The 16034-nt window shown below is 40.9% G+C and overlaps 1 protein-coding gene across 7 annotated transcripts in view; it reads left to right on the top strand.

Moving 5' to 3' along the window:
* Positions 1–16034, top strand: part of ELAVL4 (ELAV like RNA binding protein 4) — a 151675-nt gene that overhangs the window by 58415 nt on the left and 77226 nt on the right. The window lies entirely within an intron of this gene.

Raw genomic sequence — 16034 nt, 5'->3', positions numbered from 1 at the left:
GGGATGAGATTGAAATACAGATGGGATGTAGAAGCGGGACGAGATTGGACTATAGATGGGATGTAGAGGCGGGATGAGATTAGAATATAGGAGAGATGTAGAGGAGGGACGAGATTAGAATACAGATGGCATGTAGAGGCTGGATGAGATTGGAATATAGATGGGATGTAGAGGCTGGATGAGATTGGAATATAGATAGGATGTAGAGGCTGGATGAGATTGGAATGTAGATGGGATGTAGAGGCTGGATGAGATTGGAATATAGATGGGATGTAGCGGCTGGATGACATTGGAATACAGATGGGATATAGAGGCGGGATGAGATTGAAATATAGATTGGATATAGAGGCGGGATGAGATTGGAAAAAGACGGGATGTAGAGGCCAGATGAGAGGGGATGTAGAGATGGGACGAAATTGGAATATGAATGGGATGTAGAGGCGGGATGAGATTGAAATACAGATGGGATGTAGAAGCGGGACGAGATTGGACTATAGATGGGATGTAGAGGCGGGATGAGATTAGAATATAGGAGAGATGTAGAGGAGGGACGAGATTAGAATACAGATGGCATGTAGAGGCTGGATGAGATTGGAATATAGATGGGATGTAGAGGCTGGATGAGATTGGAATATAGATAGGATGTAGAGGCTGGATGAGATTGGAATGTAGATGGGATGTAGAGGCTGGATGAGATTGGAATATAGATGGGATGTAGCGGCTGGATGACATTGGAATACAGATGGGATATAGAGGCGGGATGAGATTGAAATATAGATTGGATATAGAGGCGGGATGAGATTGGAAAAAGACGGGATGTAGAGGCCAGATGAGAGGGGATGTAGAGATGGGACGAAATTGGAATATGGACGGGATGTAGAGGCGGGATGAGATTGAAATACAGATGGGATGTAGAAGCGGGACGAGATTGGACTATAGATGGGATGTAGAGGCGGGATGAGATTAGAATATAGGAGAGATGTAGAGGAGGGACGAGATTAGAATACAGATGGCATGTAGAGGCTGGATGAGATTGGAATATAGATGGGATGTAGAGGCTGGATGAGATTGGAATATAGATGGGATGTAGAGGCTGGATGACATTGGAATACAGACGGGATGTAGAAGCGGGATGAGATTGGAATACAGACGGGATGTAGAGGAGGGATGAGATTGGACTATAGGAGGGATGTAGAGATGTAGAGGAGGGATGAGATTGGACTATAGGAGGGATGCAGAGGCTGCATGAGATTGGAATACAGACGGGATGTAGAAGCGGGATGAGATTGGAATACATACGGGATGTAGAGGAGGGATGAGATTGGACTATAGGAGGGATGTAGAGGCGGGATGAGATTGGAATACAGACGGGATGTAGAAGCGGGATGAGATTGGAATACATACGGGATGTAGAGGCGGGGTAGGAGATTGGACTATAGGAGGGATGTAGAAGCGGGATGAGATTGGAATACATACGGTATGTAGAGGAGGGATGAGATTGGACTATAGGAGGGATGTAGAGGCTGGATGAGATTGGACTGTAGATGGGATGCAGAGGCTGGATGAGATTGGAATACAGACAGGATGTAGAGGTAGGATGACATTGTAATACATATGGGTTGTAGAGGCGGGATGAGATCAGAATATAGGTGGGATGGAAAGGGGGGTTGAGATTGGAATACGGACAGGATGTAGAGGAGGGATGAGATTGGACTATAGGAGGGATGTAGAGATGTAGAGGAGGGATGAGATTGGAATACAGACAAAATGTAGAGGCGGGGTGAGATTGGAATACCTTTTAAAGGGTACCAGTTATTTACGTCATTTATTTTTTCTATTTTTCTATTCCCTTGCTAACATGCAGCAGATCGGTGTTGGTCCAGATCCTGAGACCCCCAGTGATAACGCAAAAAAAGATCTGCAGCATGCTGTTAAGCAGGCAGAGATGCTGAGCTCCTGCATGGGAGGGGAGTAGTATCCCATACACTGCTATGTGCACTCGCTCATAGAGGAGCTCAATGTTTGTGCCTGGAAAGCAGCCGGCTACAGAACATTTTATGGAGTGATCAGTCTTGGGTCCTGGATTCCCAGGGATCTACTGCACATGTAAGGGAGGGACGACATATTAAATAAAAGATAAAGCGATAGTTTCCCTTAAAATAAGTTATCTCTCTTGAGAAAAAAAAGCAAAACATTTTTTTTTCCAGAAACAGTGCCACGCTTATCCATAGTCTATGTCTGGTATTACAGCTCATCTCCTCTCCTTTGAATGAATGTCAACAATAATACCAAACACAGCGAAAGGAAAAGAGTTGAACAACTTATGGGAAAATTAACTTTTTCCTCCTCTCCAATAGATTTTTTTATGCCGTCAGGTTAGATATAATCTACGCCTACAGTTCTTTGTAACAGTCCCATACACATTAGACTATCATCAGAACATCAGCCAAACCTGCCGATAATGTGCATGGGGGAGGCCCGACAGATGATGTTGGGGGGGGAATAAATAGCCGGCATTTCCAATTTCGGACTATGGATACTCGGCGAGATAAGTCACTACAAGAGGAGTCTGGCAGCACCTCTCATAGAGGACTCAGGAACTCCTGTGTATGGAGGTGGCTGGGGTGATCGCTGCCAACCAATCGATTGGCCAAACCACCATTCGTCCAACAGTGTTCTATTGATTATAGACCACTATACTAAAACTGATCACTATCATTTTTTGGTAAAACGTAATTTGGGGATAAACTGACCTTTGTGGGTGGATTATGTTTGATACATTAGATGTTGTTGCTGAAGTCTTTATTTATTCCTTATATTTACATGTAACATAACAAAGCAAAAGATAACAGGACATAATATGATATACCAAAGCTCTACTTCATGGTAGGTTTTAGGCTCTATAGGCTCTAGAGTAGATATGGTCAGTATGTTACTGACGCGCCCCCTGGGCCATGGGGTACTCTGTGCCGGGCCGTTCGTTACTAGGGGAGATGTCACAGTGGCGGTGACCCGGTCCGTGACCCAGGGCGGTCAATAAAAGGGGATATTTACAGGGGAATTAAAGTTCTTATATAATCGTGACGCCACCTGTGGATTGCGGCTATATGGAGCCGCCGCTGCGGAGCAGGTCCTCTGGAGCTGGTGTTAATGCAGCAGAGTTGGTTTAGCTCTCCACAGGTAGAGCTTAGCTCCAGGGCAGTGTAGATATTGCTGTTATGGAAGTAGCACTCGTGGTGCAGTGTAGTGCAGGGGGTGATGGCGCAGCAGTAATAATTCAGAGAGACAGTAGGGTGCAGTCTTCCGGATTTACTCACAGTTCTTACTTGGCTCCTGGTTACAACTGCAGATCATAACTTCCCACGTCGTGCTGCGCTCACCGGGCAGGGGCTCAGCCAACCCTCAGGTACCTCCAGAGTACATAACGGGACCCCCTTCTGTGTGTTCCTTCTGGCCGTCTCCCTGCACCTCACACCTAGTGTCCTAATCCAGTGACCTCGGACCTTGCCGGGCGACGTCTTCTCTGTCCCCTGGGTCCTCTATGGCCACCTTCTTGGTGAGACCGATGTGGCTTGTGGCTGCAGTACCTGAAATACTGCAGCCTCCGGTAGACTCGGGCGTTTGGGTGGCCTCCAGCACTGCCCGTACCCCTCGGATCCTTTCTTCACTACTGGAGCCTTCTCTCTGCTCCCGTTCCTTCCTCCTCTCCTTTTCCTGGGCCTCCTCACTCAGGTCCGCGCTTCCCTGAGCAGAGCTCCTGCTCCTAACTCTTCCTCTCACTGGAACTGACTCTACTCACTCTAGAATGTTCCACCCTCTCTTTTATATCGCTTCTTACTGAGCTCCCCTGAACTCCTTCTTCCACCCACACCCACTACATGGTTCCCCCTACTTTGGTTCCCCCCACTCCAGCCAGGGACAGGGCTCAGCAGGAAAGCATCGCATCTTGCCCCTCCTGCTGGTCTGGAGTAGTGTAGTGTTGGATGCAGGTGTTAGGGTCCCGGGCAGTACTCCCTCCTTACCCGATAGTGAGATACCACACCTCTGGGTGAGATGCAGTACCTCTGTGGCGACTGAACCCGCAGGGGCGCCACATTACTATATCATAATTAAATAAATACACCAGAGCAGGAGTAGCCCCCTGTAGAGCAACTCTCCTTTCTGGCTCATTGAGGGGGCTCCATGTTAGAGACAACTCCTTTAAGAGTTTCAAACTTTTCCTTTAAGAATTTTAAAACCGTGTGCCTGAAACAGCAAATGATTGCAATGTGCTTCATATCCACTGGAATAATCCATTAGAAAACCATTTTAAGTCTGGCCAATATGGCCGCCAACCAGTCATTGTTTGGTGAAATTATTTACATTGGAGGGTAAGTAAATCCTCATATGTAACCATAGATTTCTATTTTTATAATATAAAAAAGCTTTGTACCAAGTTTAGAAGTTATCTCTTATAATACACTGGCTCCTTCACTGGAATAGGACTTTACAGAGTCCCCTATGAATGCAGCAGAGGTCGATTATGCAGAGGTTTTTTTATTCAAAGGACTAAAACACAAATAAATGCATATACAGTGGCATGGAAAAGTTTGGGCACCCCTGGTCAAAATTACTGTTAATGTGAACAGTTAAGTCAGTTGAAGATGAAATGAATGATCTCTAAAAGGGCTAAAGTTAAAGATGACACATTTCCTTTGTATTTTAGGCAAAAAAAAATTATCTTTTTTTTTTCATTTTAACAATTACAAAAAGAAAATGGGCCGATGCAAAAGTTTGAGCACCCTTGGAGATTTGTGTGCTCAGATAACTTTGACCAAGGTTTCAGATCTTAATTAGCCTACTAGGGTTATGGCTTGTTCACTATCATCGTTAGGAAAGGCCAGGTGACGCAAATTCCTCAGCTTTATAAAAACCCGGCCTCCTCTAACCTTGTACCAAAAAACAGCAGCCATGGGTTCTTCTAAGCAGCTGCCTTAATGTAATTAAGAAATGGCAGTTACCAAGAACAGTGGAGGTCGAGATAAGGTCTGGAAGACCAAGCAAAATTTCAGTGAGAGCTGCTTGTAGGATTGCTAGAGAGGCAAATCAGAACCCCCGCTTGACTGAAAAAGACCTTCAGAAAGATTTAGCAGACTCTGTGATACTTTCAAAAGGGGGTGCTACTAACCATGCAGGGTGCCTAAACTTTTGCAGCTGCCAATTTTCCTTTTTGTAATTTTTAAAATGTAAAAGATTACAATATATATATATATATATATATATATGTATGTATGTATGTATGTATGTATGTATGTATGTATGTGTGTGTGTGTATATATATCTGTATATATATATATATATATATGTATGTGTGTATATACAGTTATATGAAAAAGTTTGGGCACCCCTATTAATCTTAAGCTTATTGTTTTATAAAAATTGGTGTTTTTGCAACAGCTATTTCAGTTTGATATATGTAATAACTGTTGGACACAGTAATGTTTCTGCCTTGAAATGAGGTTTATTGTACTAACAGAAAATGTGCAATCTGCATTCAAACAAAATTTGACAGGTGCATAAGTATGGGCACCTCACCAGAAAAGTGACATTAATATTTAGTAGATCCTCCTTTTGCAAAAATAACAGCCTCTATTCGCTTCCTGTAGCTTTTAATGAGTTCCTGGATCCTGAATGAAGGTATTTTTGACCATTCCTCTTTACAAAACAACTCCAGTTCAGTTAAGTTTGATGGTCGCCGAGCATGGACAGCCCTCTTCAAATGATCCCACAGATGTTCAATGATATTCAGGTCTGGGGACTGGGATGGCCATTCCAGAACATTGTAATTGTTTCTCTGCATGAATGCCTGAGTAGATTTGGAGCGGTGTTTTGGATCATTGTCTTGCTGAAAGATCCATCCCCTGCGTAACTTCAACTTTGTCACTGATTCTTGAACATTGTCAAGAATCTGCTGATACTGAGTGGAATCCATGCGTCCCTCAACTTTAACAAGATTCCCGGTGCCGGCATTGGCCACACAGCCCCAAAGCATGATGGAACCTCCACCAAATCTTACTGTGGGTAGCAAGTGTTTTTCTTGGAATGCTGTGTTTTTTTGCCGCCATGCATAATGCCTTTTTGTATGACCAAACAACTCAATCTTGGTTTCATCAGTCCACAGGACCTTCTTCCAAAAAGAAATTGGCTTCTCCAAATGTGCTTTTGCATACCTCAGCCGACTCGGTTTGTGGCGTGCTTGCAGGAACGGCTTCTTTCGCATCACTCTCCCATACAGCTTCTCCTTGTGCAAAGTGCGTTGTATAGTTGACCGATGCACAGTGACACCATCTGCAGCAAGTTGATGCTGCAGCTCTCTGGAGGTGGTCTGAGGATTGTCCTTGACTGATCTCACCATTCTTCTTCTCTGCCTTTCTGATGTTTTTCTTGGCCTGCCACTTCTGGCCTTAACAAGAACTGTCCCTGTGTTCTTCCATTTCCTTACTATGTTCCTCACAGTGGAAACTGACAGGTTAAATCTCTGAGACAGCTTTTTGTATCATTCCCCTGAACAACTATGTTGAATAATCTTTGTTTTCAGATCATTTGACAGTTGTTTTGAGGAGCCCATGATGCCACTCTTCAGAGGAGATTCAAACAGGAGAACAACTTGCAAGTGGCCACTTTAAGTAGCTTTTCTCATGATTGCATACATCTGGCTATGAAGTTCAAAGCTCAATGAGGTTACAAAACCAAAAAAAGTGCTTTACGTAGTAAGTCAGTAAAAAGTAGGTAGGAGTATTTAAAACAAGAAAATGATAAGGGTGCCCATACTTATGCACCTGTCAAATTTTGTTTGAATGCAGATTGCGCATTTTCTGTTAGTACAATAAACCTCATTTCAAGGCAGAAACATTACTGTGTCCAACAGTTATTACATATATCAAACTGAAATAGCTGTTGCAAAAACACCAATTTTTATAAAACATTAAGCTTAAGATTAATAGGGGTGCCCAAAATTTTTCATATAACTGTGTGTGTGTATATATATATATATATATATATATATATATATATATATATATATATATATAATTTTTTTTTGCCTAAAATACAAAGGAAATGTGTTATCTTTATCTTTAGACCTTTTAGAGATCATTTCATCTTCAACTTGCTTCACAATAACAGTAATTTTGACCAGGGGTGCCCAAACTTTTACATGCCACTGTATACGATAGGTAGTTAGCAGCGCAATATGTAAGCTCATGCCATAGACTTCGAGCATGAGAACTATGATATGCCAGGGATTTCCATAGCCCCCATCCATCGTTCCCACAGTCCCTATCCCTATTCCCTACTGTACACTTGCTTTGGCAAAACGAATGCATAATTACTCCTGCCAATAAAGCTTCTTTGAATTTGCTAGATAGATAGATATTAGATAGATAGATATTAGATAGATAGATAGATAATAGATAGATAAATATTAGAGATAGATAGATAGTTATGCCCTTTTTTTATTTCTGAAGGCCATGGGGTGAGGAACAATGTAATAGCAGTAATTTCATTTCATCTGAATTAGGCCAGGACCACTCCGCCATTGTTAATATCAGTTCAGTTGTGGACATGACGGCTCCACTTGCGGCTCCATACTCCCCTTCTCATCAGTGTTGGGTGCAGGAGGTTTCCCCAATGTCATGCACTATTCTGGCCCATGATCAGACCAGTCATGATCCAAGCAGACTATTGCTTGTGTGCACTGCTAATATCGGTCCGTGTTCTGTCCATTGCGCTCGTGGTATTACACGTATAATATGACATGGCTGAGACGCTCACTGATTGAGGAGTCCTCGGGATTTGGTTGCATTGGATGTTGGTTTACAATCTGGGAGAAGACCGACGGCCATTTCTACATTCACAAATCCTGCTTTGTCACGAGCACAGGATGCCGCCTCTCAACACGGCTCCACTAATGCAGTGAAGGGGTTAATAAATGGACCTAAAAAAAATAAATAAATCCATATTTCCAGTAATATGTTAAGCATTCATAAGGGCACGCTCATATACACCGGGGGTAGTTAAGGGACCTCAATCTGTCTGAGAGGATTTCTGATATGAAGCGGCAAGCGTGAAATTAGCAGATCTGCAGAGCAGGTGCGAAGTGGCACTGAGTGTCATACACACATTGAAAGATTTCTCTTTCCACACTAATGGAGGCGGCTTCACAAGTGCCATTAACGGGGACAGTGGGCAGCCAAGTAAATGCTGAGGTTGGTAAAGAGAGAGCCAGGGAGGGGGTCACAAGGTGGCTGCCCTAGATGCGGGTGGCTCTGGATGAGCCCTAGTTATCACAATGGCTGGAATAGACCTGCCAGGGAAGTGAGGAGATGTGACGGAGCCGCCGTCACTTCAGATGCTTCTGGGAGGCTTTTTCTGCATGATGCATGACAGCAAACGAGAGCACATTTACTATTTCTGGGAAACGAGAGCAGTCTGTTACTGTGGGAACTCTACTTCACAGAATACGGCCTTAAGCCTGAAGTCAAAATCATTCCTCTGATATATTATGACACCACGGCTTAAAAAATGTATCTGAATATTATTATATATATATCTTTCTGCAACACCTATACGGCAGTGAGTGCCTAGAACAGGGGATGTAGGTTTTGTAGACTTCATTTTTTATTTCTGCTCTTTTTATATAGAACTAGGAGCCATCCTACCATAGGAGCAGAGAAACGTAGGGGCTATGTATGGACAGGCCCAGAAGACAAGGTCGTCCTCGACCACCACAGAATATATAAAAACATATGAGTGAATCGATTTCATGTGAATAGAATTTGTGATGAATTTTTAAATTTGAACAATATGCGATTTGCTTCAAATGAAATCACCAAAATTGTCCATTTCTCACATTGCAGAATATTGTATTGGCCAGAGAAGGATCACATGACCTCTGGCGGGATCCCCTAATAATGCCTTGCTGCGATCAAATCACATGGCCATTCATCGACTGAGTATCATAGCCTGTAAAAAGAAAAGAAGTAGGGAATGTGGTGGATCTGAATAGTGAGAGGGAGTAAAAACTATAAAACACTGAAGAAACTGTACCGAGAGTGTGTGTGACAGCACAGCAGTGAAGGAGATTAGTTTGTGAGGGAAAGAGAATATCATCATACTTGTCTTTTTGCTGGGTAACTGGAAGTTTTGTGGTACTTTCAATTTGTGTCAAATTGATTGAATTTCCTGGGAAAATCTGGCAAAGTTTTCCAAATTGGCTATATTGGGAATCTTTAAGTCCTGCTCCCAGAACAATCCCTAAAACACTGCAACCTTTATGGAAACAGCAATTATACATAAACGCCAACCCTTTCCAAGTTGGGATATGACAAAATTTGCCTGGACTGTTTTAGAAAATTCAGGACTGTCAGCAACCATGAGCTTGGGTTTCCTTCACCAGCTGGGGAAAAGAAGTCTACAAACTGTGGTCAAGGCTGAGTGGCTTGTTGGTGCTCCTCTTGGCATCTAGGACATATATGTCACCAACCCCCCATCTGTAGCCCAGAATTGTGCTTCCTTCTAGATTTTATCTTTCACTTCACTCACAATGTTTCAAATTGTCTCATGGTTCACAGGAGAAGGATTTGTTAGGAAAACAAGAGAGAGACTCTTGCAAATCAACTGTGCAGAACCTCACACCCATTAGATAAAAGGCGACCGAACTGGCTGATTTTCGTAGGAATGTGTATGGGGCTTCCTGACCCCCCCCCCCCCCCCCCGACAAATAATGTCAAGGAGAGATGGATCGTAGAATTTCTATGGCCAAGCTTAATGATTGGCGGAAGCTAAGCCATTGACCTAGGAGTCTGGCAGAGGCTATCCCATAGAAAACACAGGAACGCCAAAGCCAAATGTCCCTGTATATGGGGAACTGGAAGAGATATCTGTTGACCAACAGCTCATTTGACTAACAGCTATCTAAAGTGTATACCCAGTTTTAGACATCACCTATAAGTAGGCCTTCTTCTGTCTATGTCCACCACTGCTTAGAACAGAGACAAGGGTGTGACTACAACAGGTGCTGGAGTTGCAATCGCACCTGAGCCCTCGAGCCTAAGGGGACCAAAAAGTCCCTTTGGCCTATATGAAAAGACCAATACTATTAAAGACTTGCAATAATTGGGGATTCCATTGGAGCTTTTGCATTCGGTTCCATGAGCTTCAAGTTACGTCCCTGAACAGAGACATATCTTAAAGCTAAAGGCCCTCATTGAAAATCTGTATGGGGGGCCCTCCACCTACCATGTGATATTTATAATACTGCTGTCTTGTTATATGATAGAGAGACACATGAGATCCCGTAGGCACCATGGCCGAGGTGTGACTGCTACCTCTTCACCCCATAGCTCCATCTTTATGCCTTTGATGGTCTTCAAAGTCTTTCTCTGCACTATTAAAACACGAGATATAATGTTCCAAACAGTTCCTATAAAGAACATAGACATCCATGGTCTAGAACAACATTGTTTATTCCTGTATTGTTTGGTTGTGTGATAGTGATAGTCAATGGGGATTATTGTTTCCAATGCCATAGATTTGTAGTGGCTTTGGAAAATTCTAAGTGTAAAGTTCTTAGAGCTGAAATGCTTTTATGCTATATAATACAACTGCATTTCCAATTAAATACTATTTATTACCATCTAAGCCTCTCAATACAGGGTATTTTAGCTGGTAAATAGTCTCATGGACTTCCCTGCTTTAATAAATGGAATATGTGTACATTTTATAATATATGTATTCATTCACTAGGCTGACATGTAAATTACCTATTCAGGCTGTCTACAAGTTAAATGCTGAGCAGATAACAAGCAGTAATATTCAGTGGATGCAATATTAGAATTCATGGATTGGGGGTGAGATTTATGGAAAAATGGGAAGAGTAAGAAAAGTCAAGAATCATTTGTAGTTTCCTCTTTTAACTCTATTAGATTGCAATTTCTGATATACAGTATATGGTTGTGTATTTCTACACTCATCCATAGATGCAAACATATTCACATATATATCTACAAATTTCTTTTTGGTAGTTATATATATTGAATACAATTGCAATAAGTATATGTTAAATATCTAAAAAAAATAATTACATATACTGTATATATACTTTATATATGTGACGTCAAAGCCCAGTCTAATGCTTTAGAATCAGTCCTTTTGATTAAAAGGATGGTCCGAAACACAAATTAATTTTTATTCAACGCCGCGTACCAAATTATGATGCAAATTGGATTTCAGCGTCATAAGGATGTAATTTTTTGTTTTTCACAAACTCATGGATGGTTTGTGTCTCTGGACTCTTTAGATCACCGAAATAAATCTCAAACCCCTGTGCTAATTAGTTTCACAGGTGACCCCAATTAAAGGAGAACTACTTAAGAAGGACGTTCCACATTATTAAGCAGGCCAAAGGTTTGAAGCATCAAATCGTGTATTCAAGATATGAAAACATTAGATATGTCATGAAAACTTAAGCATGATCATCGTACTATGAAGAGATTTGCTGCTGGTACAGAGCACAGACAGGTTCGTGCATATAAAGGCATAATGAGGAAGGTTTCTGCCAAACAAATTCAATGGATTAAGAGAGCAGCTGCTAAAATACCATTACAAAGCAGCAATCAGGTATTTGAAGCAGCTGGTGCTTCTGGAGTCCCATTAACCTCAAGGTGTAGGATCCTCCAGAGGCTTGCAGTTGTGAAAAACCTACTATTCGGCCACCCCTAAACAGTGCTCACAAGCAGAAACTGTTGCAGTGGGCCCAGACATACATGAAGAAAGGTTTGAAAACAGTCTTGTTTACTAATGAGTGCCCTGCAACCCTGGATAATGCAGATGGATGGAATAGTGGATGGTTGGTGGATGGCTGCGACGTCAGCAAGGAGGTGGCGGAGTCATGTGTTGGGCAAGAACCATGGGGAGAGAGCTGGTAGGCCCCTTTAGGGTCCCTGAGGGTGTGAAATTGACCTCAGCAAAGTATATAGATTTTATGACTGACTGACTACTTTCTTCCATGGTACAAAAGAAGAACCGTGCCATCCATAGCAAAATCTTCTCCATGCTGACAATGCACGATCTCATGCTGTAAAGAATACCTTTGAGTCATTGGCTGCTCAGGGCATAAAAGGAGAGAAACTCATGGGCTGACCACCATCCTCCCCTGACCTCAACCCTATTGAGAACCTTTGGAGTATCCTCAAGCAAAAGATCTATGAGGGTGGGTAGCCGATCACATCAAAACTGCAGCTCTGGGAGGCTATTCTGACATCCTGCAAAGAAATTCAAGAAGAAACTATCCAAAAACTCACAAGTTCATTGGATGTAAGAATTGTGAAGGATATATTACGGAAGAGTCCTATGCTAACATGTAACTTGTCCTGTAAACAGGTTTTTGATTGATAAAGCTTTTGATTTCAGTAAATGTGACCTCTTAATGTTACAAATTCAACAAATGACCATTTTCAGTTCTTTACAACCTATAAAATGATTGGAAACTCTGTTGGGCATAATAATTTGGAACAGTCAATTTTGAGTTTTTTTTTAGTTTTGATAAAAATCGTGTTATTTGGAGTCTCCCCAATAAAATGGGATTTACACTCTAACAAGTGATGATTTGAACATTAAACTGACTCATTTGCATCGACCATTTAGGAAAATCAGAGAAAAATAGCATTTGCATAATAATTTGGAATGCGGTGTAAAGGCCTAAATCTATTTAATGCCATAATCTAATCTATTTTCTAATATACTTGAATTAAAAATTCCCTATCCTTCTGTAACTACACTATCTAACTGCTTTATTTTATTTATTTTTTTTTACTACTTCCATTTTGATGATGCTTCGTTTGAGAATTCCCACTGCTGCAGCCTCTGCTGCCCCATCCCTGGAACAAAGCGACATCAGTGGCCTTTGTTTCAGTGGCTGGGCTAGTCCCTGCTCTACTGAGCATGTGCCGATTTTCAATTCTGATAAATGTTCAGTAGATTCTTTTCACTGTGCAATGTGCACAATGACAGTGCGCTCTCTCTCCGACTCTGATAAAAACGAATGAGTCGACAACAGAGCGCACTGTCAGTGTGCATTGTAAGAGAATTACCTGGCATGCAGAATCCAGCTCTGCCCCCGCAAAAGACTTTTGCTTTAAAAACTCACCATGAAGTCATTTTCTTTATAAGTAACTTAAAGGGTTTGTCTTAAGATTTTTCTTCCTGTTTGCCGGTGAAAGGATTGACACAGTTCAAATCAGAAGCATTGTCATGCTGCTTCCCCAAGATATGTTCTCTCCAATGCTACAAGGAGGCAGCTTTAATTCTGCAGCATTGGAGAAGGACACAGACACTGAGGCTGTCTGTCCAGGAATCCAACCAACTTCAGGACAGAGCTTGTAAGGTTTCAAGTAAAGAGCTTGTAAGCTCCTTGCTCCTTGCCTTGAAGACCGGCCACCATTAATAGACTGCAGAGGTGGCCAGTAGCCTAGACAGCAAGCAATAAACTATATATTTAAAAATCTCTATTTTTTTTTAGCACACAGAGGATTTTAACAAACTACAAAGTTGCTTTTTTTTAAAGAAGTACTTTGCAATTTTACCAATTACTATGTGGACCCCTTTAAGGGTAATGTGTCATCAGAAAATAATTTTTACAGTACACATATTTTTTAAGAATTTAATTTTTTTTTGTATTATCTGTGTCATTATCTATCTCAAAGGTGATTTAGAAATATTGCAGTTTTCACCGAAGTCACTGAGCATAATAATAGGCTGAGACTTCCTCTGTTCTAGAGATCAGAGATCACTATTCAACAGTCATATGGTTATGATCACAGGATTACAAGGACAGATAACACCTCTATACACAGTAGATAACATCATTCATAAATTGTCACAGCTCACCTCCTACTCCTCCCTGCACAGTGACCTCTCCACAGGTTGCAGGGCAGGTCCATAACACTTTCTCATAGAGATTATTGAACATCTCTAAACTATTGTTCTATATGGTCCATGTGGCTGCTGTAAAGCATATCTTTAAATGTTGTGAACAGAAGCTCAGAGAAAATGTCCACTATCTTAATCATGAGCAGAAAATAGAAAAATAAAAATCTACAATCGGGTAATGAAAACATTTTTAGAAAAAAAATATTTATTTATTTATTTAAATATATATTTATTTATATTTATTTGGTGATCCGTTCCCTTTTAAAGGTCCAACCTTTCTTCACACACATCAGTATAACATTTGAGATGAGTTGGGATCTTGATTGCCTTAAAGGGAATCTGTCAGTAAGATCAAACACCTCCAAACCCCATATATGATCATGCAGGTCTTTGACATGTAAATCTATCAACACCTTTATATCTATCTATTGCTGCATTCCCGAGTAATTAACACTTTAATTCCCATTGCTAGTCTTTGAAATGTAAATCTATTGACCATTTCATATCTTCTATCTGTTGCTGCATTCCCTTGTAATTAACATGTTATTTCCTATTACAGGTGTTTAAAATGTAAATAGAAGATATGAAGGGGTCAATCGATTTATATTTTAAACACCTGCAATGGGGAATAATGTGTTAATTACTTGTGAATGCAGCAACAGATTGACCCCTTTATATATTCTATCTCTTGCTGCATTCCCACATAATTAACACATTATTTCCCATTGCAAGTTTTTGAAGTGTAAATCTTTTGACCCCTTCATATCTTCTGTCTGTTGCTGCAATTATTCCAATGCAAATAAGGAAATAAGTTCTCTGGGCATGAACCTCTGCCTCCCGAGATTGTTCCTCCACACAGCACCAACCTCGCTAGCTTCATTGATGGCTCATTGTCTGTATGATGTCAATCATCAGTCAAGGAAATCATACAGTTAGCTATAAATCAAGCTAAAGAAGCTGGTGCTTGGCAGAGAACCAACCTGGGGAGGCAGAGTAAGTGCTATGTCACATCTGGAGCACTTAATTCCTCATTTGCATATGAATAAAAATGCTGATTTCTTGGGAATGCAGCAACAGATAAAAGATGTAAAGGTGGTAATGGATTTACATTTCAAAGACATGCATGCACTTATATGTGTATTGGGGGTCTTGAACTTACTGACAGGTTCCCTTTAAAAAAAAAACAATGTCACAAAATGTTGCTCACAAATAGTATAATCAGACAGGTCATTTAATGTTCTCTGTCTTTCCATATTTAATCAACCTCATGCTGCTACTTACATAATATCACCTTATTATTGTTTATGCGGCTGGATTTTAGCTAGAAGAATATCTTTGTGGTTATTCTCAGGAAAGTCTGCATATTCAGTAGAGGCCATTTATTTTTATCACAGACTGTCAAGGACAGCACAAAAAATGCATATTGGTTTTTGTAGAATTAATGCTGTATTTGCATTTCAGGTCTGTGGCTATATCTAGCAGACAGTGCATTGTGCTGATTAGCTGTATACTCGTCCTCAGACCCAGGGCTCTGGAGTTACAATCATTTACATGAGAATAACCTATTAGTAGCCCAGTGGGTTGCATATAAGAAAAGGAAAAATAATATGATTTACAGATCATTGGGTTAGGTCATTTGAACTGTACATGTCCATGCCGCACATTGTCAAGTTTATTTACTACTTTCTATTACCTTCAAATATTTTATAAGAATTTTCTTTTTTTTTTTTAAATATTCTATACAATCACTATCTAAATGAAATATTTTAAAAATAAAACTGAGATCTAAGGAGTAAGGTTTCTCCTTGTGGAGAGTGACATGCCAGGTCTGGCATGCCATTATGAGGATACTTAAACACCTTGCATGCTCCTCTGGGAAATTAAATATGCAAATGGTCTCTTCGAAGAGGAAGAGGACTTGAACTCTAGCGCCACTTATTGGAAGTAGCAATCCTACAAGTCATTTAACCAGCCTTGAAATATAAAAAAAGAAAACTAAAACCCATTGAGCTCAAGTTGACACTTCCTGTTCTGGAAGGATCAGTTTTCAGCAGTCTCATGATCAT

This window comes from Phyllobates terribilis, unplaced genomic scaffold (assembly GCF_046119375.1).
Source record: "Phyllobates terribilis strain yellow unplaced genomic scaffold, ASM4611937v1 Scaffold_8__6_contigs__length_399053987, whole genome shotgun sequence".
Lineage (NCBI taxonomy): Eukaryota > Metazoa > Chordata > Amphibia > Anura > Dendrobatidae > Phyllobates > Phyllobates terribilis.
Note: the sequence above shows the minus strand (reverse complement) of the source record. Positions and strands in the feature narration are given on the sequence as shown.